Here is a 26596-nt window from a genome sequence, read left to right as displayed (position 1 = left end):
TGTAGCTGAGCACTGACAATGACAGTCTTGGAAGAGGAAAAGCAGGGAGGATAGAAAACTTATCACTCACCATATTTTGGCAAAGCTTCTCAAGAAGTACAGGTTTTGGACAAGAGGATCTGTTCCTTTCCTGCTTTGGGAAAAAAAACAACCACCCAGGTATACTTTAAAACAACCCCATTTCCCTCTCCCTCTGCCTTTCTTTCTGCAACTAGCACCCTCCCCTCCTCCTTTGTTTGAAAAACAGCAAAGTTACTTATTTTATTTTTAGACAAGTCGCAGAGTACTGGATGCTGGGGACAGCTGGAGTGTGTGGGATGTGGCATGCTATTTATTCTCCTCCACTCTGGGAAGGCAGCAGATGGGTGGCTACTCTCTTATGTCACAGCCCATCTACAGTAACCTCCAGCTGTTGGACATGTAACCAGTTTGACTGTCAAGCATAAAAGTAGATACCCTTACGTCCAATTTAAAAAACGTTGCATCCTAAGTATGCATCTCCCCCAAATTGCTGCTGTTAAGCTTCCGATTTCACATCTGTCTGGGGATTTATCATGTTTTTTAAAATCTTTTTTTAAAAAACCAAACCTTTTTTGTTAGAATAGGCTCTAGGTGCTTAAAAAAGAATAACAAATGCTTCCCATTTGTTTCTAAGTGCTTTTAACCAGTTGTGTTTGTTGTTGTCCGTTGCTTCAGTGCAAGGACTGCTGTCATCACAATCCCATTGTGTTGATGGTTTTGTCCCAGGGAAAGTGTGCACAGGACGGCAAGTTTAGAGGCATCAAGCTGATTGACAATTTTGCAATGGTGGCACTCAAGGTGCTGAAGGGACTCTGTGTTTGTGTGTGTCAGTGTGCATATCTATGCCACCAGTGTTTGTGCAGAAAAATATACTGCAGCCATTGTTAAACTAAATTTATATGGAGGGCTATTCAGGTTCCAGCTATATGTGTGCAGCAGTACTTTTTGTAAATGCACCCCAGTTTCCTTGTCCTGTGCTGCCCTTCAGTACCTCTGAGATAATCACCGACCTTGGTACATAAGTGGTTTATATTTATATTATATATTATATTATTATTATATTATATTATCCAGGAGTAGCCAATAGGGTGTCCTCAAGTTGTGTTGAACTGCAATTCCCATCAGCCCAAGCCAGCATGGCCAATAGTTAGGGATGCTGGGAATTGTAGTACAAAAGAACTGGAGGGCACAAGGTTGGCTACCTTTCCAATAGTCTATCTATCCATGATTCACCCCTCCACAACCAATGCAAAGGTAGTTTGATTCCCTTCAACCAACACTTATTTCCCTGAAGGCTTACAGTTAATCTCTAATTTAAGTTCAGAGCACTATGAATCACATTCTCACTTCTCTTTTGGTTCCCATTATCCAAAGAACAGGAGATTGAACGATCCCACATTCTCATGTTCAGAGTCAACACGTTTCCTGGGCACTTAAGAACACCAGCATTTGACTGTTAGTCTAGAGGTTGCAATGCAATCCTCTTTATTTTACCCAAGTTTGAGGCGGGGCTAAGATTTGAATTGGGAAGTAAGCCCCACTAAAGGACCTAGTTAAACTATGACAGAACTTGCTCCTACAGGAGACAGTGATTGCCATCAACCTGGATGACTTTAAAAGAAGATTGGGCAAATTCATGGAGGGTAAAGCTATTGCTTTCTACTAGCCACAGTAGAATCCACAGTATGGGAGACTGTTCTTGTGCCAGGGTCCTGCTTGTGGATTTCTCTCAGGTATCTGGTTGGATTAGTTGGGTTAGGCTGGATTAGATGGGCAACTGGCCTGATGCAGCAGAGCTCTTCTTACGATCTTATGGTTTTGCAACCAACTGGGCAAGATTCTACTGTTATTTAGATGTCACCCTGCACAAACACTCAAGGTGATGTACCATTTAGAATGAGGGCTTAGAAATCCAATAGGCATGATACCAAAGGGAAAGGAGAATGGGGAGCAAAGAGGAAAGCAAGCATATCAAGATACCAGCTTGGACATAACGCCCTGGGCTTCGTGGAGAATGCAAAGTAGTGGCTAAGCTGTTGCTCGTGCCACTTGCAGCAACACACACACACAAACCCTTAGGAAAACACTGTGCCACTGCTACTCTTAATGATGAACCACACCCTGAAGAAGTCATTGGATAATTTGTTCTCCTACAGTAGAAATGTCTCTACATATAGAGTACAGAATCGCAAGAGGCTATCTGCACGCAACTCTATAGAAAACAGCCCGGAAATGGGTTGGGGAAACCAAATAGCTGCACGGGAAGGACCACAGCTCAGTGGTACAACATCCGCTTCACATGCAGAAGGTCCCAGGTTCAGAACAGACCCTTCAAGTGTCCCTGTTTTGCAGGATGGACCACAAATATCCCAGTTTCTGATTTGATACCAAAATGTCCCACTTTTCCTTAGGGGCCCCTGGCCTTCCTTGGTCTAAGGCAGGGGTCAGGAAAGATTTTGTGGCTTGGGCTGGTTCACGGTCCCTCAGAAGCCACGGTGGGCCGGAGTGCCTGCATGCGCATTCACAAACGCTATTTCTGGTGCTCCTTCCGGTGTGGAGGAGGCACACACAGCTTCCCATTGGCTGCAGGAGCTTCCTGCAGCCAATGGGAAGCCAGCCAGCATCGCAGAAGGCAGGCCCCACTCTGTTCCATGCTGGTTAGTCACAGCACATGGGAGCCAACCAAGTGGGTGGTGGGGGTCCCTGAGCAGCCGGAGGGGGTCCATGTGCCAGTTGAACGACCCCCATGGGCCGCTTGTGGCCCATGGGCCTTAGGTTGCTGACCCCTGGTCTAAGGCCCCTAAGTGGCAGTCAGCCCCAGAGAAACACTTGGAGGAGGTCTCGCACTCTCTTTCAGGCATCAGAAGATCCAACCCCACATGGTAGGTTGCCAGGAATGGATAAGACAAGGAAAGTTCTTACCAATGCTTTTTATTCAATATTCACAGAGAGAGGCTTAGAAATGCAGTCTCTTGGAGTAATGGTGTTGCTCCAAGTGAAACCCCACTCCCTTCGTCTCTCCCACTTCCTCATGAGTCATCACTACGGGTGCTGGAAAGTGCCTTTTGCCTTTGAGCTCTTTGCTCTCCTACTTTCGATGCCTGCCTAGTCCTGGGAGGGGGGTCAGGAAAGCTTTCCAAGGGCACTGAGTCCGTCAGCTGCCTCTCCCCTGGTGCTGCTGCTGCTGCTTCTTCCTCCTCCTCCTCCTCCTCCTCCTCCTCTCCCATTATTTCCCAGCTTTCCCTTGCATCTGCCTCTGAGCTGTGACCTCCCTCAAACCCCTGTTGTAATTCTGAACTTTCTCCTTCTTCTCTGGAAGAAGGTCAAGCTGGGGAAGTGGTCTTCACCATTCCTCCTCTGCCCCGTCCCTGACACGCTCATATCTCCCCCTGCTTCAGCCAGGTTTGAATTCCTCCCCAACATTGCGCCAGCTCTTAATCACAGCCTATGCAATAAAAAATATAAAAATGTTAAATTGCCAAATGTTATGTTAAAGATTCTTGCTTCTGCTTGCACGTAGTATTCTGGGACCTGCTCCAAAGCCCGCTGAAACTAATAGAATTCCTTCAGCTTCTGATTGAATCCGATAGGGTTCCATCAGCTTACCAGATGCTGCTCTACGATATGACTCGCCTTGTGCTAGCTTCAGTCGCGTAGCACCTCCTTCTACGCTATCTTTGGATATACTCAATACATCACTTCTTCCTTAAAGGGTGTTTTGGGGATCTGGAGATTCGCTGTTTCTGACACAGCGAGGAGTACAGCCGGGCTCGGAATCTGATAAAAGTTAGGCGGTTTTAACACTCAGAAGCAGGTACCCAAGGGTGGATGCAGACTTGATTTTACAAGTACATCTGTTCTGTTTATTTTTGCTTCTTTGCGGCATTATCAACTTCTGCTCCATATGGATGATCCATATTGTGCCTTGGTAAAATGATACCACATTATGCTTTTATGCTTTTATCATCAAACACTACTCATGAGGGGAGGGAGGAAATCACCAGGTTTTACCTACTTTCATCTGTTCAGTTTAGTTCCCCCAAAACTTTATTTTGAATAAAACACCTAAAATAAATGTAATATATGTAAATGAATAAAAACTAAACTTCATAGATTAAAAACCCCCACATGTTCTTCCCATTTCTGTCAAACAGATACTCTGTGTGTGTGTGTGTGTGTGTGTGTGTGTGTGTGTTTAATTTTCTATAAAAAAATCAATAGCAAATGTACTGATTTCACAGTTAGTCCTGGAATACAGACGAACTCCAGAACTGGAGATATTCATACTCCTAAGAGTCCTTCCAGTGTATTAACTTCTGCAATCTCTCTCTCTTTCACACACACTTACACTGGGGAAAAATTTTCTCTACATAGTACTTTGATTTTTGTTATTTGCTGCCACAATCTCTCTCGCCTCCCCACTTTTACAGGAAACACTTGCGAAAGAATTCAATGCCCTTGAAATGTTCAGTATACCACTATGCACTATAGCTGTTGAGACACAGAAATCTGGAGGGTGCAAGAGGGAAACAGAAAGGTGAAAAAGAAATGCCTCCTTCATTCTTTGTTCTACCCACTACCCACGAGGGATATCCAGTTGAAATATGTATTTGCATACTGCATTATTGTATACTGTAATACACACAGTTATATACTGCATGCAGTATATAATCTCGCCATCCTTTATAATTATTGGCCAGTCTGTAGCCGACCATTTTTTAAGTCAGGTGTTGGATTGAGTGCTGGCAACTCAACTCCAAACTTCCATGATGAAACAGATTGTATAGACATTTTCCTATCTGGGTTTAGGCCAGGTATGAGAACTGAAATGGCCTTGGCTTCTTTTGTGGATGATTCATGCCAGGAACTAGGCAGCAGGAGTGTGCTCATGTTGGTTCTGCTGGACCTCTCGGTGGCTTTCAGCACCACTGGCTACTGGGGCAACTGGCTGGTTTGGGAGCTTTGGAGGCACCATTTTATAGTGGCTATGCCCTTAGCTGTTTGGGTATTCCCAGAAGGTCATGCTGGAGGACTATTACTTGACTTACTGGCCATTGGCCTCAATTTTCCAATTGTCTTCTACACTCTTTGTAACATCCAATTGTTTCCAATTGTCTCCTACACTCTTTGTAACATCTGCATGAAACTGCTTGGAGAGGTCATCCAGAACGATAGACATGGGTGCCATCAGTCTATCTCTCATTTTCAGCTGGTGCCCAAGAGGATGGGGTGACCCTCTTCAGCTGGTGCCAAGGAGGCGATAGAGATTCTGAACCACAATCTGGGCACAGTGAAGGATTGGATATTGGTTATTCTAGACAACGGGGAAGTGATTGGTAGAAATGCCGACTGGGGACTGGAACTCCAATCTGTTTTATGTAGGGTTGCATTCCTGTTCTACATAGGTTTGCAGTTTGGGGATACTCCTGATCCCCACATTGCTCTGGGGCAGCCAGATGGCTGCTTGGCTTCGAGAGTGTCTTAACACAGTTTCAACTGATGTGCCAACTGTGCACCCTTCCAGGTGAAAGCAGATTCTACCACAGTTACAGATGCTTAAGAACTACACTGATTCTTGGGGAGAACAGCTTTCAGTAGGATGGTATGGTATCATCCCTAGGCATTTTCGTTTTCTAAGGTTTATGCAACATGCTCCCATAAAGGAATATTCAAAGTTATCAACCCAATCAGATTTTTCTCCCCCTCTAAATGTTTATTTTCAATTCTATCCATGGTGCATTTTATGGATTCCCCTCCTCCCTAGATTGCTACCTCCATGTGTTTCATAGCAAATGTGTGGATTCAGCAACCCATAAGCTCAAACTGATTTATATGACAACCCGCTCAATAAATGGACACTCCAGAAAGTGGGCAAGAAGGAAACAAGGTTGGAACTGATTGCACTACACGGTGCCGTTCTTACTCTCCCAGAAACATTAATCTTCCCGATCAATATATCTGGACTACAACCTGCGCACAGGTCAACAGCTTTTTAAGATCTCTGCCATCCTTTCGGGTTGCTCAGAGATGAATAAGATGGAGCCAGCAGCCAGGGAGCGTTTTTTTCCAGAGCACAGAAAAGTGCTTGATATCACCACTTACTGAAAGACTTATTGATTTCTAAAAGCGAACTCATCAGCCCACAATATCCTCATTTCCCAAAGGAGCTCTAATTTCCTGTGGCATGGCCTCTGCATTCTACCCATTGTGAGTGCCGGTTATTTGGTGTGTGTGCGTGTGCACTTTAAACATCTCGACTACTTGACAGCTGGTGAAGTTTCCCTTCCGCCCTGAAAAGGACTTTTCAGCTCCCATAATGGAACGCCAATGCTGCCAGGGCTATTTTCTCTCCAGCTGTGAGAGTGGCTTTTCTGAGGGCTCACGCAAAAGCTGCTGGCCAGCTGCTCCACCTCAGCCTTCACAAGGGCTCTGCATTGTACGGTGGTAGGGCCGATGGCTTCATTGAGAAGGTCTTTTATTGGGGACCTCACAGGTCTATTCTCCAGACACATTTTGATCCTAAAAGAGACCTCCATTCAGGCAGGTGAGTCATGAGCCTTACGTCATTGCAGGTGCCAACTTCAGCTTTTCCGTTACAGAAAGGAAGCATCCTTTTTTTTTTTCTTTTTTTGGGCGCATGGATAAACTACACAGAACTCTTCCAGGAAGTCATAAAGAACTGGATCTTTGATATAAACTGCTGTGTGGCAGGCCCAGTCTTTCTATGGGTGTCTTAAAATAGCATCAGAAAATAAATAGGCATTAGAGATCACCACTCTCAAGATGATAGTGCTATCATGCTGGGCAGATTTTTTTTTCACGGTTTAAGCTTTTGCTCAATCAAGACTAGCTTTTCTGAGAGTAGTGATTTGGCAACCTTCAATCTCAAGGGTGTTTGATGTTTTTTAGTGGGAAGAGTGGATGTAGGAATTATATGCGTCACATTCCTGTGTGAGGAGAGATGTATATACTAAGGTTGTACGAAGTATACTTCCACCACCCCCCTTTTTGCCTTCTATCTCTGTGTTTTTAAAAATTCTGATAGGTTTTTGAGCCACTCTACGCTCTCTCCAGTGTAATTTGGGATCCAAGCCCAACAAAGCTCTGCACTGCCCATTCACTATAACGGGGAACCTAAAAGTGGCTGTAATTTCCCTGTCTTTTGTAAAAAGTAGATGAACACTGAAGGAATGGAAGCCTCTCCAGACTGGATTAAGTGCCTCACATTGAAATCAAATAGGTTTAGGGGCCATTCTTCCATAATCCCTTATGGGGGGAATAGGGTTTGTCTTCTGCTTGGTTTTACCCTATCATAATTAAGAGGTAGGCAAATGATATGTATATTTTTATTTCTACATTTAAAAAAAATGTAGCTTCACAATAGCCTTTGCTTCCCAGTGTTTGCTTGACTCCTGCAATAGGATAATTATTATTATTATTATTATTATTATTATTATTATTATTATTATTTTATTTATACCCCACCCTCCGCTGCCAGAGCCGTGCTCAGGGCGGCTAACACCAATAAAATCACAGTAAAAACATAATAGGGGGGAAAGAGGGGGGTGGAGAAAAAAAAACAATTTTAAACACAGTGGTACCTCAGGTTAAGAACTTAATTCATTCTGGAGGTCTGTTCTTAACCTGAAACTGTTCTTAACCTGAAGCACCACTTTAGCAAATGGGGCCTCCTCCTGCTGCTGCGCCGCCGGAGCACGATTTCTGTTCTCATCCTGAAGCAAAGTTTTTACCCGAGGTACTATTTCTGGGTAAGCAGAATCTGTAACCTGAAGCATCTGTAACCTGAAGCGTATGTAACCCGAGGTACCATTTTACTGGTTAAAATACAATTTAAAATGCAGCCTCATTTTAAAGTAGCCGATAAATCAAGACCATAAGGGGAGGGAAACATAAGGGTCAGACCAAGTCCAAACCAAAGACCAGGTTTGATCTTCCTGCAGTTCATGGGACTCTCAAGAGTCTCCTCTAGCACCATAATTCAAAAGCATCAATTCTTCGGTTATCAGCCTTCTTTATGGTCCAGCTCTCACTTCCATACATCACTACTGGGAAAACCATAGCTTTTACTATATGGACCTTTGTTGGCAAGGTGATGTCTTTGCTTTTTAAGATGCTGATTAGGTAGCATTTCACAATTGTGAATGGTTTCCTCTTGGAAGCAGGGAAGTCACAGGCCTTGGAGATTTCGCCCAAGATTTTACAGCAACTGCAGCACTCCGGGGGATCAAATGTGGTGGGTGTGTAGATCCCCCATAGATTTTGTTCAGCAGTATGTCAAATGGAAGTTGCTGTTGCACACAGGGAGGTGTGAAGACTGTGACAGGAGATCCCAGGGTAAAGCTTCTGCTTTGCTCTGCCTTTGATGGTCCTGTGCTACTTTGCATTCTGTTCGTCCTCCTCCTTCATATTCTTGACAATGAATGGATTTGGTATTTGCTCAAAAGCCTCCAGTATTAATGAACTGGCAGGTTTGCAATCTGATCGGTTTGCTCTCTCTGTTTTAAAGAGACTTGCAGCTTAGCTGGGGAAATGGACGATTTGAGTAAGGTGGGCATCTGCAGCAGTACTGCAAGGGTGCCTACCTCATAGAATCATAGAATTGTAGAGTTGGAAGGGGCCAGGAGGGTCATCTTATCCAATCCCCTGCAATGCAGAAATCTTTTGCTCATTATGGGGCTCAAACCCATGACCGGTAGATTAAGAGTCTTATGTTCTACCAGTTGAGCTATCCCAGATGTCAATAACCAGGGATTTCCAAGGCATAGGTACTGCCAGATAGAAAATTTGACTCCTCACAGGTGTGGAGCAAACATAATATGGCACTTGGAAAAGTCCAAATTCCATGTTTGTTTAAAATAAAATAAATAAATAAATGAAATAATAGAAATAGAAAAAATTGCAGAATGCCACTGTGGCGATCACACAGGGTCCCCAGACATTTCACCGTCTATTGATCCCTGTGCCACCACTTATCTCTTGCTGCCGCCATCCAGGCCCTATCTGGTACAATACTGAGTCCAGTCAGGGTTAAATTGGAACATATACTCCTGTTTATTTATTGCAGTTTAACAAGCGTGTGGTTTCATAAACGGTATCGGTCAATTACAATCATGGGGTACCTATCCAGTCCTATAACTTCCACTACCTACTCTCACTCACTAAACCACCTCTCAGATATTTACTTGTCTTCGTAGCCCCTAACTGTTCCTGACTCAGCTTATTTTGCTACACTAACTCAACCTACCCCCAAACTCTATCCCAATTCACTCCCACTCCAACCAACCACCCAACACCCAACAAACTCCTCCCTTCGCCCCTCCCAGAGCTGGTTTTATAGTCCCTCTGACTCCACCCCCCTGGGTCCTGATTGGGTAACCTGCTTAACTATTTCCCCTCCAGCACTCTCATATGTTAACGTCACAGCCACACATCTTCTATGGGGAAAGGCTTGCTTACCACCACATGGCTCTCCATTTCTGATTCTGGTCAATTTTTCTTTCACTGAATGATCCCAGGCAATCAGGGATCACGTAGTGACCGAAATAATGTCATGGTGCTATGCAGCCCATCGTACTTTGCTTTCTGGCAATGCCTCTGATGTCAATTGAAGCTGTGTTGCTTTCATTGCATGGGAGGAAACCTCATTCCCACATTACCATGGCGGCCAGGTTGATACTCTTCCTTTTCAGTATGGTAAAGGAAGGCAGGAAAGAGTTGTGTTGGCAATGGAGCAATCCCCATTACATCAAAACATTGCAAGGCAGGGAGCATTAGCCTGGTTGTCTTGGCAATGGGAACATTCACCTCCTTATTAAGTCTTCCCTAAAAAATTGCTGGGCAAAATGAGTGTTTTTCTGGGATGAAATATTTGTGAAACTACACACACACACACACACACACACACACACCATTTCAACTCATCTCGAATAATTATGCACAGCTCACTCATGCAAGTGTGGGACATTTATAAAGTTGAATAGATTATAATCCTCCTCATCTGCATACAGCAACATTTCACATATAGCTTAGGGTAATTAATGTTCTTGCAAGTTAAAGTGCTACCTAATTATTTTTCTTTTCCTGTCCTGGAGGGAAAGAAGCAGAAATTGTTTAATTTATGAATACATTTTTTGAAAAATCAGGTCAATGCCAAACAATATGATGTTCAGTTAGTTCCTTGACATTACACTTTTTTTTAAAGCATTCGTAACTAAAGACTTACTTTCTGCCACTCAACCCTCAACAGTGTCTTTGTCAACATGCTACTGAAACACACCCTAGAGGGACCTTTTTCATATTCACAGACTTTTCACATTAAGGCATTATCATACTCAAATGAAAGTGAAACTTTCTTTGAAAGTGAAACTTAGTAAATGAATGCAAATAGAAAATCTGCAGCCTCCGCAGGAAGAAAATTAGTGCTATATTCTTCAGGGATTTGCAGATTTCTGAATAGGTTGCCAATGGGCGGAAGGGAGCAGGAAGGGGAGCACAGAGAGAATTGCAATAAAATGGTCAATGCTTTTTTTCTGGGTGGCGCTAGTCAGAATTTTATTTGAAATACAGTACGCAGGGAGGTGTGTTAAGTGTGAAGTGGACAGGGGCTCTCCATAGAGCTGTTTGTCTGTGAGTCCGTTGAGCTATTAGCAGAGCTGGTGTGATTTTATGACATGCTTGCGAATATTCTATCTGCTCAAAGCGAATGTGACAGTATAGAATGCTCACACACATTGAAGCTCTGACAGACTGAGGACTACAGAGCATATGCCTTCCGTGTGTGAGTGAGAGAGACAGAGAGAGACACTGATAGTTTAGTAGGGAATTAGTGAAAATTGATGAACATTAATTATCCCCCTTTTATTTACTGCCTCCAATTAGGATTACAGTTATGAGTACATGAGTGCTGGGAAAGAGAAGCAACTGTTCATTGCTGTTCCTGTTTCCACGATTAGCACACTTGTTTTGACTAGTTGTGAATATTGTGTGCAATAAAAAGGGAGAAGGGAGTTAAAGAACGGCAACTTCACATTCCTGCTTCACCAGCGGCGTCAGCCATGCATTCCATGATGCGCTGTGTGTGATTTAGCAAGGGAAAAGTCACACAGGACTGACCGTGCTAAACCTATTTCCCACAGTTAAGATAGCATGGGGCGGTGCTTAAGAGATGCAGGGAGCATTGCATTTCTGGCCCATGTCCAATTTTGTGTGAGTTTATTCGGAAAGCAATCCCATCCTGTTTCCAAGTAAATCTGCAATCTTTTTTTAAAAAAATGTACAGACATACCTTGGGTTACAGACACTTCAGGCTGTGCGTTTTCACAGTGGCGTAGTGTGGGTTGTCAGCACCCGGGGCAAAGCAAGTAATTTGCGCCCCCTAACCCGTGGATTTGCGCCCCTAATCCTAACCCCCAGATGTTGCACCCGGTGTGGCTGGCCCCCCTGCACCCCCACGCTACGCCACTGCGTTTTCGGGTTGCACACTGCGCGAAACCCAGAAGTACCGATATGGGTTACTTCTGGGTTTGGGCACTTGTGCATGCGCAGAAGTGCTAAATCATGCTTTGTGCATGCACAGAAGTACTGAATTGCAACTGTGCGTGTGCAGACATGGCACTGCGGGTTGCGAACGCTGTGGGTTGTGAACATGCCTCCCACACGGATCACGTTCGCAACCCAAGCATCCACTGTATATTGAAATTCACATTTAATACTGATTGTATCACAAAATAAATATCTAAATATATATGTTATATAAGTGCACAGATTTCTAAACAAACTCTTTCCTAAAACGCATGTTTTAAAACGCAGTTTGGTACCTCACCCCTCTTCAGCTGACAACGATATTGCAAAACCCAAAGAACTGCAATAATGGAAGAAGGATAATTATCTGCTGAACATTAGTCCTGGGAGGTGCAAAATAGGGTGGTTCACATTGAAATTCACATAAACTGACCCCTAAGGGGAGGTAAGGGGTATATGAGTGGGTAGAAGTGGAGAGGAAGCATTTTTTCACAACTAAACAACTGACACATTAAAAAACAAACCACACCATTATGATCTGTAATGGCAGCAGACAAGCAATCTCACCACCCTCATACAGTGCCACTGCCAACACAAAGGATCACACAAGGGACCAGAAGTGCCATCTAGCACCCAAGATTTGGGGGCAGGGGGCGGAGTGTGTGCATGACATCATGCGCCTGGTGCGCATCACAACTTCCTTTCTCGCACTCAGGAGAAGCCAGCCACTAACCTGCACTGTGCAGTGTTTAGCTTGCCGATAGGCCTCCTCTTCCTCCTCAACATTGAAGGGGTCCACCCTGTGCCAGCAGCTTTTGAGGGGGCCGAAGACACCTCTGCCCCTAGGAGTTGGCATGCCTGAAAGGGACCCTTTCCCAAATATTTATTTATTCACTAACAATATTTTTATCCTGTCGTTCTTCCAAGGAGCTCGGGGCAGCATACACAGTATCCCTCTGTTTTTTTCCTCACAACAACCCTGTTGCTATAGCGATTGGCCCTGAGCTTCACAGGACCATAAGAGGCTGCCTCAGACTGAATCAGACCATTGGTCAATCTAGCCCAGTATTGACCACACTGACTGGCAACAACGGAGCGTCTGCTTCATATGCCAAAGTTCCTGGTTCAGTTCCCAGTATCTCCTGATACGACTGGGAACATCCCTGTTGGAAACCCTGTACAACAGTGGCCGCTCAGTGTAAACAATATTGAGCTAGACTAGAGTTGCCATATTCCCAAAAGTGAAAATCCGGACAAAATTGTTCATCTCAAAGTTGTTGGACCGCTGCTGCTGCTGTTGTTGCTGTTGTTGTTATTATTTGTTGCCATACATCTGGGTTTTGCTGAACATTTTGCCAGTAGACAGACCAATGATCTGACTCAGTTTAAGGCTACACTGATAGATCTACACTGATCTACACTGATCACAGTGGTGCTGTGGGTTAAACCACAGAGCCTAGGACTTGCCGATCAGAAGGTCAGCAGTTTGAATCCCTGCGACAAGGTGAGCTCCCGTTGCTCAGTCCGTGCTCCTGCCAACCTAGCAGTTCGAAAGCACGTCAAAGTGCAAGTAGATAAATAGGTACCGCTCCGGCAGGAAGGTAAACGTCGTTTCCGTGCGCTGCTCTGGTTCGCCAGAAGCGGCTTAGTCATGCTGGCCACATGACCCAGAAGCTGTACGCCAGCTCCCTTCGCCAATAAAGCGAGATGAGCTGTTTACCTTCCCGCCAGAGCGGTACCTATTTATCTACTTGCACTTTGACGTGCTTTCGAACTGCTAGGTTGGCAGGAGCAGGGACCGAGCAACGGGAGCTCACCCCGTCGTGGGGATTCGAACCGCCGACCTTCTCATCTGCAAGTCCTAGGCTCTGTGGTTTAACCCACAGCACCACCCACGTCCCATTTCTAAGAGTTAAAGTCATTTAAAAACCAGTGGTTACAATTTGACAGATTTATGTGTTGGTCTTCAGCCCATTGAAATCAATGGGTTCATGCACACTTAACTCTGTATATGTTTGCAGCCTGTGACTATATAAAAAAGAAACACTTTGTAGGGCAAAATGAAACAACAGGAGGGCTTACTGACAAGGGTGCATGTTATTCCTTGATTCTCGCCACTTACAAGACAAGGCAGTGCTGTTACATTTAATGTCTGGGCCATGTCTCTCTGAAAAGGTGACAAAAAAGCTTGCAGGAATATAAAAACGTACAGTTGCAGAAGACCCCAGAAAAGTTTTTGATTAATAGATCAATATGCCCTCGGTTTTTATGTCTTAATTTTAAGTCTTAATTTTACAAGACAAAAGATATGTTTTCCACAGCTAGCTATTTCCACACTGCTGAGTTTCATCAGCTTCTCCTTCAGCTGTACCACTGCCTTTTCTGATAGATGTTGTAGCCGCCTACTCATGTTACAATATATGATACATTAACCAAAAATAAGTCATTTTAATTGGCTATGTTTACCTCTTGGTTGGTATGACATATGGTTCTTATTTTCAGGATCGCCGTAATTTGTTAAAGAATATATTGCATGAAAAATCACCCATTTGTGCCTAGTAAAATTTCTCTCGCCTCACTATGTTTCACATGCTTCTCATGCCATTCTTATTACCCAAAATAAAATAGTTTAGGGCCACAATCCTCTATACACTTACCTGGGAGCAGGGATGGGAAAATCTGCCAAATTCTGTCAATTTCTCATTTTTCCCAATGTTAAATTTGGTTCCCCACATTTCACAGCAATTCAAGATTTATCTATTTATTATTATTTTTTACAAAAAGTACCCACATGAAAATTCACCAGCATTTTAGAGACAATTTCTCCTGATAAACACATTTTCCCCTCCCTGCGAGAAGCCAAGTTACAGGGAACTAGGCAGAGGGCCTTCTTGGTAGTTGTGCCCACCCTGTGGAACGCCCTCCCTTCAGATGTGAAGGAAACAAGTAGCTATCCTATCTTTAAAAGACATCTAAAGGCAGCCCTGTTTAGGGAAGTTTTTTATATTTAATGCTGTATTGTTTTTAACACTTGATTGGAAGCCACCCAGAGTGGCTGGGGAAACTCAGCCAGATGGGCGGGGTATAAATTATTATTATTATTATTATTATTATTATTATTATTATTATTACTCCACCCATGCCAGGGTGGGGGGACTGGGTTGAGGGCCTGCCCACAACCAGGACCATCTATTAAGATGATCCCACTTCTTCATGCCTATAGACCCATGTCCCTACTAAGAGAGCTGCATGCATTGTGGGTAATATGAGTACTTCCCGGCCCTGAAACAAAATGCACATGTGTATAAGCTTCCTCTGCTGAAATGAAGATGGAAGCTCTCCTGCATGGAACTGAATGCCCTGAGCAGAGGGAACACACTCCCCTCTATCTGCTTCTAGAATCCAATCAGGAACTCTGCTTCAGTTATTCTGATAACCGCTGAATAAAATCCTAGGACCCGCCGAGATTCCCAGAGGTTTGAAGGTTAATCACCACGCCAGAATGGTACTTTATCATTTATCAAACAGAAGGAAGGGCTTTCAGAATGCTACACGCTGCGGTGCTCTACGTACAAGACCTCTGTTTGGCTTTTCAAAAATTCATTTGTGCCTTATGGTGTAACGAGCGTTGCTGACATGCAATGTGATTCAGGATTTCAGGAAAATAACCCATTAATATATTGGGACTTCAGGAGTATAATCCATGAATCGCGTACATAACATGTGCATAACACGAACCATATAAAATTGTCTTAACACGTGGAAAATAGAAGACAGCCTTCAAAAATATTGCCCTAAACTGGTGGTTTTCTAACTCAGAGGAGGGTTTTTTTTGGGGGGGGGAGTGGTAGGATTCCAGGTTCTTTGTGTTTTGTTTCTTGGACCTCTTGACTACTTAATCCAGATTGTGGTACTGTAAATAACACATTTACAAAGTTTTACACAGTTCCCTATCAGGGTTCCCAACACACACCTGCCATATTGTTTACCCTAGTTTAACAGTTAGGGATGGGGAGATCTGGGCACTAGCAAGACTTTTCTTAAGGAAAGAGTGCACAGTTGATTCAGTGGGCCTGGATAAAACAGACCTTGGCAAGAGAGCTGGTCCACCCATGAGGCAGACTGAAGCAGCGGCTTTGAGTGGTGGAATGGGATGATGCCCCACCCACCTCTACTGCCACTGCGGGGGTCGTGCAGCAGCTTCCAGTGAGATCTCATCCGTGACCCCACTAAGTGAGACTTGGGTGATGGAGGTGGTAGCATCTTTCCATTTCACCTCGGGCAGCAAAATGGGCAAGGCCACCCCTGCTTGGAAATTTACTAGGGGTTATATTGGACTGCAAGAAGATCAAGCCTATCCATTCTTAAGGAAATCAGCCCTGAGTGCTCACTGGAAGGACAGTTCCTGAAGCTGAGGCTCCAATACTTTGGCCACCTCATGAGAAGAGAAGACTCCCTGGAAAAGACCCTGATGCTGGGAAAGATGGAGCGCACAAGGAGAAGGGGACGACAGAGGCTGAGACGGTTGGATAGTGTTCTTGAAGCTACCAGCATGAGTTTGACTAAACTGCAGGAGGCAGTGGAAGACAGGAGTGCCTGGCATGCTGTGGTCCATGGGGTCACGAAGAGTCGGACACGACTAAATGACTAAACAACAACAAAAATATTGTGCTTCGGCCAGAACAGTGTTTCTCAAACAGTGGACCCACCAGTGGGCTTTAGGGCTACATCCTGCTCAATGACTTCTAACCTTTTGATTGGATCAGTCTCAGCACCAGCAACTACTTGCATGCTGAGTAAAGATGGCCAGGAGACATGGAGATTAAGGCAAGGGAGAAGAGGATGTCTCCCTCCTCTGAGGGGAAGGACCAGAGGAAATTAAGAAGAGGGAGAGTGAAAATGAAGACCTGCACTGGTGCCCCGGTGCTATTTTTCTAGAAAAAGTGGTGCCAGAACTCACCATGAACACCTCCCTTGTTCTCTTATAATGGCAGTGGCAGCCACCTGAGAGAAGCTGGAACTGAATTCGGGTGAGCTGCGACTGGAAAAAAACCCTGTCCTCGACACGTATGCCAGAGTTTCTCCTGCAACATGTCACAGATGCTCAAGCAGACAAATTAATGTGCAGAGTATCGCATTTGAAAACCATTGGATTAACATATCGGGGTGAAATAGTTTCTCTCCTTGGGTCAAGTCTGATTTAAAGATAGGGTTAAGGCCTTTGTTGTGATTAACCTTCATGGTTTTTTTAAATATAAATCATAATAATCCAAGTAATAACACTTAACCTACCACATAATGAGTTTTGGGAGCCTCCGTCAATTAGTGTGTCTGTAAATCCTGCAATATCAGGCACCTCGACTGCTGTGTACATGCCAAGTTTTCCATGTTCGTCACCGGCTTCATTGGATACTGTGAGCATTAACGTCACTGGCTCTGGAAAGACAGAATACTCCGCTTGAACAGAATATGCTTAATTGGAACTGCTGATTTATTGGCATGTTTCCAAGGGAACTAATTTGGCTTAATGAAGGTGAACGTCAATAAATGGTGTTTAATTAGAACAATATTATCAAACTTTCTACATAGTGGACGGGTGGTTAAACACTGTAATAAGCACTGGTTTTATCTTTGAAGAGTCCTGAACTCCGATTGACTTAAGGGATGCGCCAAAGGCTGGGAAAAATATATATAAGGCATTCGTATTTTTGTTACGAATAGTGCTGCTCCAATCCAAGTGAGCATACTTTTCATTATTAGTCTAAGAATAATTCCTCCTGCCTGACAAGGCAGACTGTTGCCGACTAAAACAAAATCAAAGGGACATTCCAGAGATTACATATAGAGCTCATGGTGCCTTGCACTCATTGGTAAATCTCATTTAATAAGATGCTGCTATTTTAAAAGGTTTGCTCTCTGCATTCACGTTTCAGTGAAGAGATGCAATCATGTTAATGCATTCCCATAAGCAACTGCCCTTTTTGCTTGCACAAAAGGGCATCTTTTCCCTCTCCTCTCCTCTCCTCTCCTCTCTTCTCCCCTGCATCCTCCGGCACAGATTTTGGGGTGTGTGCAGAGAGGCTGAAGAAGAGAAACCAGAAGTCCTGTAGCTTAGGCTACTGTCCACCACACAAGTAGGTGGGCACCACTGATCACCCACACCTTGCAGATCAGAAGGTTGGCGGTTCGAATCCCCACGACAGAGTGCGCTCCCATTGCTCTGCCCCAGCTCCTGCCAACCTAGCAGTTTGAAAGCACGCCAGTGCAAGTAGATAAATAGGTACTGCTGCAGCAGGATGCTCTGGCTTCTGTAACAGTATCCCATTGCGCAAGAAGCGGTTTAGTCATGCTGGCCACATGACCCGGAAAGCTGTCTGTGGACAAACACCGGCTCCCTTGGCCTGAATGCAAGATGAGCGCCACCACCCCATAGTTGCCTTTGACTGGACTTAACTGCCCAGGGGTCCTTTACCGTTACCTTTTACACCCTGCGGAAGTGAGAGCAGGACAGGTTATTGACAAACAGGGGAATACATTGCACAACAGGTAGACAAGATCCACCAATGTGGTAAAGAAGTGGGCAACATTTACGGTCTGGATGCGGGGAAAGGTGATGTGTATGCACCAATAGGGAGAGTGAGGCAGCTACCTCAGGTGGTGGATGCTGGAAGGCAGTGGGCCAGTGGTATCCCCCGGTTATTCCCTATACAGTGGTACCTCCGGTTACAAACGGAGGTCCATTCTTAACCTGAAACCGTTCTTAACCTGAGGTACCACTTTAGCTAATGGGGCCTCCCTCTGCTGCTGTGCCGCCGCCACGCGATTTCTGTTCTCATTCTGAGGTAAAGTTCTTAACCCGGGGTACTGCTTCCGGGTTAGCGGAGTCTGTAACCTGAAGTGTTTGTAACTCGAGGTACCACTGTATTGTCCTTTGATGCAGGCAGCAAAGAATACCCAATATGCTTTGGTGTGCTATCTCTGCTTCAACCTGTGATTCACGTTCCTAGCTGTTTGGTTTAAGACAAAGCTATGTGTTCCCGCTTCACTATAATAGGGAACCTTAAAATGGCTGTAACGTGCTTCCCCGCTTTTCTGGAAGAAGTAGAACAAATTTGCAGGCACAGAAGCCCCTCCAGCTGATGAAACTTGCTGAATGGCAGACAAAAACATTTAGGGGCTTTTGTTTGTGAAGTGAATGGGATTTACTCTCATCCGTAATCCATATTAGATCAATACCTTTACCAGGCCAACTAATATTAGGCCAACATATTAGCTTCATACTTTTGGAGGGTGTGGCGGCACTTGTCTCTCACTGTTTCTTACCTTAAAATAATCAGGAGGTGGCTAAGAGGGGCTTATTCGTGTGTGTGTGTGTGTGTGTGTGTGTGTGTGTGTGTGTTGAACTAGCAGCTTTATACAGGCTGGTTTGGCTTTCTTAGAGCTTGCTTGTGTTGGCAAAGGCATTGCAAGGTGAGGCCGTCCTAAAAACTACCAGTGCAATATTGATAAGTTCCAGAGGAGTTTTCTTTTCCCCAGTGGGTAGATTTTAAAACATTAAATGATGCTTTTAAGTTTTAAAAAAACAAAAAACAAAACCCCAATCATCTACTATTCAGCATTAATAGACAAACAAACAAAATCAGGGCTTTTTTTCAGCTGGAATTTGCCGGAACTCAGTTCCGGCACCTCTCAGGTGAGCACCATTGCCATTCTAAGAGGCATTCATGGTAAATTACAGCACCTCTTTTTTCTAGAAAAACAGCACTGGGGATCCAAAGGATTCATGTCACTCTGTATCTCTCTTTTCCAATACCTTCTACTTTTCCATTCACTGCAGTTTTGCTATGGAGTTTCCCTACTGCCAGCCCATAGCTCTGCAAGAACATACATACATACATACATACATACATACATACATACATACATAAATAAATAAATAAATAAATAAATAAATAAATAAATTTATATCCCGCCCTCCCCAATGCCAAAGCCGGGCTCAGAGCTGCTAACAACAGTAAAAAGAGCACAGTTTACATAAAATCACAGTCAATTAATTAAAATGCATTCTGAAGTCAATTCAGAATCAAATTAATGGCAACCATTGGGCTAGAGTTCTATGAGAATTACAGAAGGAGAGAGGGAGTCAGACTGTGCCTTGGCCAAAGGCCTGGTGGAACAGCTCCGTCTTGCAGGCCCTGCGGAAAGATGTCAAGTCCCGCAGGGACCTAGTCTCTTGTGACACAGCGTTTCACCAGATCGGGGCCATGGCCGAAAAAGCCCTGGCTCTGGTTGAGGCCAGCCTAACCTCCCTGTGGCCCGGGATCTCCAATATGTTTTTATTTGAAGACTGTAAGGTCCTCCGTGGGACATACCAAGAGAGGGGGTCCCGTAGGTACGAGGGTCCTAGGCCATATAGGGCTTTAAATGTTAAAACCAGCAACTTAAACCTGATCCTGTACTCCACCAGGAGCCAGTCCAGCTGGTATAGCACCGGGTGAATGTGATCCCATGGCGAGGACCCCGTAAGGAGTCTCGCTGCGGCATTCTGCACCCGCTGGAGTTTCTGGGTCAGTCTCAAGGGCAGCCCCACGTAGAGTGAGTTACAATTATCAAGCCTGGAATGTTGTGTGGATCACAGTGGCTAGGTCAGGGCAAGAGAGATAAGGAGCCAACTGCTTAGCTTGGCAGAGATGAAAAAATGCCGCCTTTGTTATAGCTACAATCTGTGCCTCCATAGAAAGGGAGGTGTTGAAGATTATACCCAAACTCTCAACAGACGGTGCTGGCACTAATTGCTCCCCTGCAAGAGATGGGAGTTGGCCCCCCAAACCCGTATCATCCTGACCCAGCCAAAGGACCTATGTCTTTGAAGGATTTAACTTCAACTGGCTCCCATCCAGCCACAGCTTCCAAAAATCTGATCAGTGTGTCTGGGGCCAAGTCAAGATGGCCATCCATCAACAGATAGAGTTGGGTGTCATCAGCATAATGATGGCAGCCCAAACCAAAACTCCAGACAAGCTGGGCGAGGGGGCGCATAAAGATGTTGAAAAGCATCAGGGAGAGTATCGGACCCTGCGGCACTTCACACACCAAGGAGTGGCACAATGACAGTCCCCCCCCAAGCACCACCCTCTGTCCCCGACCAGAGAGAAACGAGCGCAGCCATTGAAGGACTGTGCCCTGTATCCCCACGTCGGCAAGGCGGTGGTCCAGAAGTTTGTGATTGACCATGTCAAAGGCTGCTGACAGGTCTAAAAGAATCAGCAGCCCCGACCTGCCTCAATCCAGCTGCCTGTGGAGATCATCTGTTAGGGCAACCAGAGCCATCTCGGTCCCATGACCAGAGCGGAAGCCAGATTAGAATGGATCCAGAGCCAATGTTTCATCCAGAAACCCACCAAGTTGCTCAGCAACCACTCTCTCAATCACCTTAACCGGAAGATTCGAAACCGGGCGGTAATTGGATAGATCTAAAGGATCTAATGATGTTTTCTTTAAGAGCGGGCACACCACTGCCTCTTTCAATTCCCCTGGGAATGTCCCAGTGCCAAGGAAGAAATTGATGATATCCCCTAGGGGGCCCGCACCTCGTCTGGACACGCTCTATTCAGCCAGGATGGGCATGGGTCAAGAGGACAGGTAGTGGGCTTTCCAGCTCGGAGGAGTCTGTCCACATTGGCTGGAGATATCCGGTCAAAGTGTTCCAATACTGGACCCGAGAACAGTCGAGGGGCCTCCAGTTCCGTTATTGTATCCAAATTGGCAGGGAGGTCACAGCGGAGCAAAAGTGGAGAGTACAGAAAACTGTGCAGCAGAAGGTTTCGTGGAGGCCCTGATCCGATCTGAGGCGCTTCATCAACATTACTGTTTGACTCAGAAAGCCTTCAAATTGCCTCTTTGTGCAGCTCCAGCACAGAGCAGCTCTCTCTCTCACACACCCCTACAAAATGTATTGGGCCATTGTTTGTGTACGTTACTGGCATTCTCTGTCTATGCCATATACACTGTGCACTAGATTTCATGGCATATCTCCTCCACCCTATCATAATTTGAATTCCAGGGATCCTTGGGAGGAGGATGAATCCCGGGGCACGACTACATTCACATGTTCCCAGGTTCAGTCCCCAGGATCTCCAGGTAGGTCCGAGACAGACTCCTGTCTGAAACTTTGGTGAGGTACTGCCAATATTATGTAGACTGTATGGACCAATGGACTGACTCTATATTAAGGCAGTTTCCTGTGTTCATAAATCTAGTGCACATTAACATAGTGCTAAAGAGCACATCCCAGATCTTGTTAAAGGGCAAATAAGGAACAAAACAGGGATTGTGAGCTGACGCTAATAAACAGAGGCAGCTGGAGTTTATATGGCCTTTGTTTTCAATGGGCTTATCTTTTAAGCAGTTCAAATTATTTCTGAAAATATAGAAAGGCATGCTAATAGAGATGTCTGCCACATCTGAGTGGTGCCCCTTTGTAATTTGCGTAGCAGAAACAGGAATTGTTGCCCATGCAAATTCAGCTGCCTAGCTGCAACTGTTTCTGAAAAACAACAGTGACTGGGTTGTGTTAATTCAAATCCCTCCTTTATGGTGATGGTTGGGCACCTGCAAGGCCTTTTCAAATGGGGCAAAAAAAGGGAGCAAAGTTAACCCTTAAGCCAATCTTATTGCTGAGAAGGCTGCCGTAAAGTGCAACATTTTCATTCGCACGTAAACCTCTCCCCTTCCAGCATTTTCAAAATCCTGAGAAATAGTTCCCAAGCAAAGTTATTGGATCAAGTTTTCAATTAAAGCGGATTGTGCAGTGGCAAGTGAAGACAAGAACAGGCACCAGGCAGGGCCCAACACCAGGAATAAGTGCAGTGTCACATGATTTTCACAAACATATACTTTATGTAGCCGAAAAGGAATGCTGGAAGGCATGGGTGGCAGTAAGGCTACATGAAATAAGGAGGAAAGCTTGTTTCAATCTCTAGCAATGACTGGGTGAGCTGGAGTGATTTCATGGACTCTTTGCTTGATATACCTGATTCTATAAGAGCTAGAGACCAGGTGGGCTGCTTGTGGGCCCTTTCTCATTTTATGTGGCCCCTTGGAACTCCTAAAGCTGCTTCATTTTCCCACCCTAGCAGACTTCCTTTTTATTTATTTCCTCTGGCTGTTAAAAGTGTCATCCTCCCATTTTTTATATACTTTCAGAACATGGAAGGGAGCAGTATTTTATTTGATTAAAAATTACTTTTATTTTTAACTTTTTTTGCCTGCTATCTAAGAACAAATTGGCAGGCATCTGCTCTGTCTGTAGCACAACAAAGTAATTGCTTTCAATCCTGTTTCAGAACAGAACTCATACTGGTTTCTTTGTACTATTAAAAAAACAACACTTCTGTATACTTATTTCAGCGTATTCCCCTCAAACGCAGCAGAGCTTACCTCTGAGTAGATCTGTGCAGGACTAGAAATGCTATAATGAAAACTGAAGCAGGGCAGTACCTATTTCAGGTTAGTTAATCCACTTTTACCTCTGGCTTTGTCCATTACCAGATTTGGTTCCACCCAGTGCCATGATAGATCACCTCTGAGGGAATGTGGCCCTCATAAAAAAAAAACAGGTTGTTGATCATGGTATAGTGGTCCCAGGATTTAGGGGAAAATATATTGATGAGCCAATGGGAACACCTGTGGGAAAGAGATATCAAATTTACGGCATTCTATAAAACAGACTGGTTATCTAAAATAATGGAATACTTCCATATTGCCGAACTAACAGGGAGGATAAGAGGAGATATGGTACAAAAAGTGAATAAGGAGTGGGCTGTCTTTAAGGAAGACATCAAAATTTATGTGGAAAAAGTAGAATTTCTGGCAGATATTGAGTGAATCCAGAAAATGCTTAGAGTGAAAGGAGAGTAAAGTCAAGGTAGAAGAAGAGATTAAAGAAATAATGAAATGTGTTTAAGCTAGCTTGAAAAATAAAGTAGCGTAATGAGAACGGCTGAAAGTCAAGTCACTTGGTGGGTGTCTATGTGGGGTAGGTGTGTAGGTATGTTGATATGTATAGTATAGGTAGGTATTATATAGAGTAATGTAGGCATGTTGTATGTTATGAAAATAAGGTAGTGTGTTGTATATGTGTATTGTGTAAATGTATATGTATGTGTTTTATATGTTAATAAAAATTTAAACAAAAAACAGGTTGTTGATCCCTAAACTAAAGGCAGTACTGGGCTGGCGGGACTTATGCTGGATCCTAACTCATACCCACCAACATTTCCCTGATGAAAATAAGGACCTCCCATTCCATAACGATAATGTTACTCTTTATACCACCCACGGGACGCGGGTGGCGCTGTGGGTAAAAGCCTCAGCGCCTAGGGCTTGCCGATCGAAAGGTCGGCGGTTCGAATCCCCGCGGCGGGGTGCGCTCCCGCTGCTCGGGCCCAGCGCCTGCCCACCTAGCAGTTCGAAAGCACCCCCGGGTGCAAGTAGATAAATAGGGACCGCTTACCAGCGGGAAGGTAAACGGCGTTCTGTGTGCTGCGCTGGCTCGCCAGATGCAGCTTTGTCACGCTGGCCACGTGACCCGGAAGTGTCTCCGGACAGCGCTGGCCCCCGGCCAATAGATGTGAGATGGGCGCACAAACCCCAGAGTCTGTCAAGACTGGCCCGTTCGGGCAGGGGTACCTTTACCTTTACCTTTATACCACCCACATCTTGCTGGGTTGCCCTAGCCACTCTGGGAAGCTTCCAACATATACCTATACAAACATAATAAAACATTAAACGTTTTTTAAAAACCTTCCCTGTACAGGATTGCCTTCAGACGGCTCGGGCGTTGGATAACGCCATACCCTCCAACATTTCTCCAGTAAAAATAGGGACAGCCTAAAGAAAAGCAGAACATTCCAGGATTAAATCAGTAACTGGAACAACTTCTCCAAATCAGGGTCATCCCTGGAAAATAGGGACATTTGGAGAGTCCTTTAACTCCATTCAGTTCAGTGAAGCAACCTGACAGCCTAAGCAAACCTTACACTGGCAAAAAAATAAAACCCCAACAAGTCAAACTCTATTTCAAACACTTGTCTGCCGTTTGCCAGGTTTAGGCCAGCTAAACGGACAGTACTCCCACTATTGAACAGAGTTTGGATCTGGCATACTATGCTCTGGCTTAATTTAAGACAGCATTAGGGGACGCGGGTGGCGCTGTGGGTTAAACCACAGAGCCTAGGACTTGCCAATCAGAAGGTCGGTGGTTCAAATCCCCGCAACGGGGTGAGCTCCCGTTGCTCAGTCCCTGCTCCTGCCAACCTAGCAGTTTGAACGCACGTCAAAGTGCAAGTAGATAAATAGGTACCGCTCCGGCGGAAAGGTAAACGGCGTTTCCGTGTGCTGCTCTGGTTTGCCAGAAGCAGCTTAGTCATGCTGGCCACATGACCCAGAAGCTGTACGCCGGCTCCCTCAGCCAGTAAAGCAAGATGGGTGCCACAACCCCAGAGTCAGTCACGACTGGACCTAATGGTCAGGGGTCGCTTTACCTTTAGTTATGCTAGGTGGCCATACATTGGATTACTCCCTTTACCATGTCCATCAATTTCAATAGGTTTATTGTGAGTATGGCTTAGTTGGAAACAAGCCACTGGTTTGTTTGTTTTTTGCACAATAATTAAATTCATGAGAAACTTGAATATGTAAAGAAAAACCTGAATATTTAAAGAAAAATTGACATCCATCTCAGTATCTGAGCAACTCAGATTTTAGTGATGGTCCTACCAGAAAGGTCTGTTTTACGGCTTCAGATTGCTCACTAATAACTTTTAGTGAGCTTTTTTTCCTCCCAGCTGGAACTCAGTTCCAGCACCTTTCAGGTGGGCACCAGAAAATGAGCAAGGTGTTCATGGTGAGTTTCTGGCACCTCTTTTTCAAGAAAAAGAGCACTGCTAGCAACAATTGTATTAATAAAAAGGAATCCATAAGATGAACTATGTTAATGGGTAAAATGTATTCTATGATATTTTGCTGCATTTGAACTTTATGCCATACCAGAAACAGGGGTAGTGACAGTAATTAAATAAAAATAAAAATACTTTCCACCAGCAGCCTGATTATCAGTGGGGATAAATTAAAAAGTATAACAGAAGCAAGTACTGTGCCCTCTGTCCTTTGTCAGTAGATAACAATAAAAGCTGGGAACTTTTGAGTGGAGAGTAATTAATTGAGCCTAATCACCCTGACAAAACAATGTGATTGGGAATAAAATTCAAGTTCCCAATTATGTAAGTGCCCTTTTTTTCTTTCCTTTTCTTTTTGCAAAAGGCCACATTATTTACTTCGTCCTGGACTTGGTACTGTTGCTTGCTTCCAAGTTGTGACATCCATTTGCGGGCAAATGCTTTCCTCTTCCTACATTTAAGAGGATCTCCCAGAATATATATTCCTCTCTAAATTACATTTCTTTAAAGGAAATAAAACAGAAGTGAAAATAATGAAACAGCACCATTATTTGGATTACATTTATCTTTAATCCACTTTGTCCTCTGTATAAAATAACAGTATAAAGACATCTGCCAATATTTTAAAGGCTTCTGCTCGGGTATGAATTATATTTTTAAATTAGACCCTAAAGCTGCATTCTAATGCAGTACTTTCATTTACCAGAGTATGCACATAGTTGTGTTCTATTCCCAGGGCACCCTTTATTTAATCAGGCTGAGAGCTCAACAGACCTGTATCCGTTTTCCACATAAATCTCTGCCAAATACTGCTGACTTTTTCATTTAACCTTCCTGGCAATGTCTGACCTCCTTGCGAAATCTCTCTCTCTCTCTCTCTCTCTCTCTCTCTCTCTCACACACACACACACACACACGTACATACATGAAAACAAGCACCCGTTTATGTATAAGGACAAATATAGTTAGTTGCGAGATAAAAACGCCCACTCCTTGGAATGGCACCGAAGGCAGGCAGTGTCCTTGCCGGTTGCGCACACGTGAACCGCCGCAGTAAACAACTTTAGCCTTTCCCA

The 26596-nt window shown here is 44.5% G+C and overlaps 1 long non-coding RNA gene across 4 annotated transcripts in view; it reads right to left on the bottom strand.

Moving 5' to 3' along the window:
- The window catches only part of LOC309528285, a 182143-nt gene that overhangs the window by 104022 nt on the left and 51525 nt on the right, over positions 1–26596 (bottom strand). For all 4 annotated transcript variants that reach the window (XR_014217596.1, XR_014217597.1, XR_014217598.1 and 1 more), the window contains exon 2: positions 16855–16998. This is a non-coding gene — a long non-coding RNA (uncharacterized lncRNA). The remainder of the gene's footprint in view (positions 1–16854; positions 16999–26596) is intronic.

The sequence above is a fragment of the Podarcis vaucheri genome (assembly GCF_965113315.1).
Source record: "Podarcis vaucheri genome assembly, chromosome: 3".
NCBI lineage: Eukaryota > Metazoa > Chordata > Lepidosauria > Squamata > Lacertidae > Podarcis > Podarcis vaucheri.
Note: the sequence above shows the minus strand (reverse complement) of the source record. Positions and strands in the feature narration are given on the sequence as shown.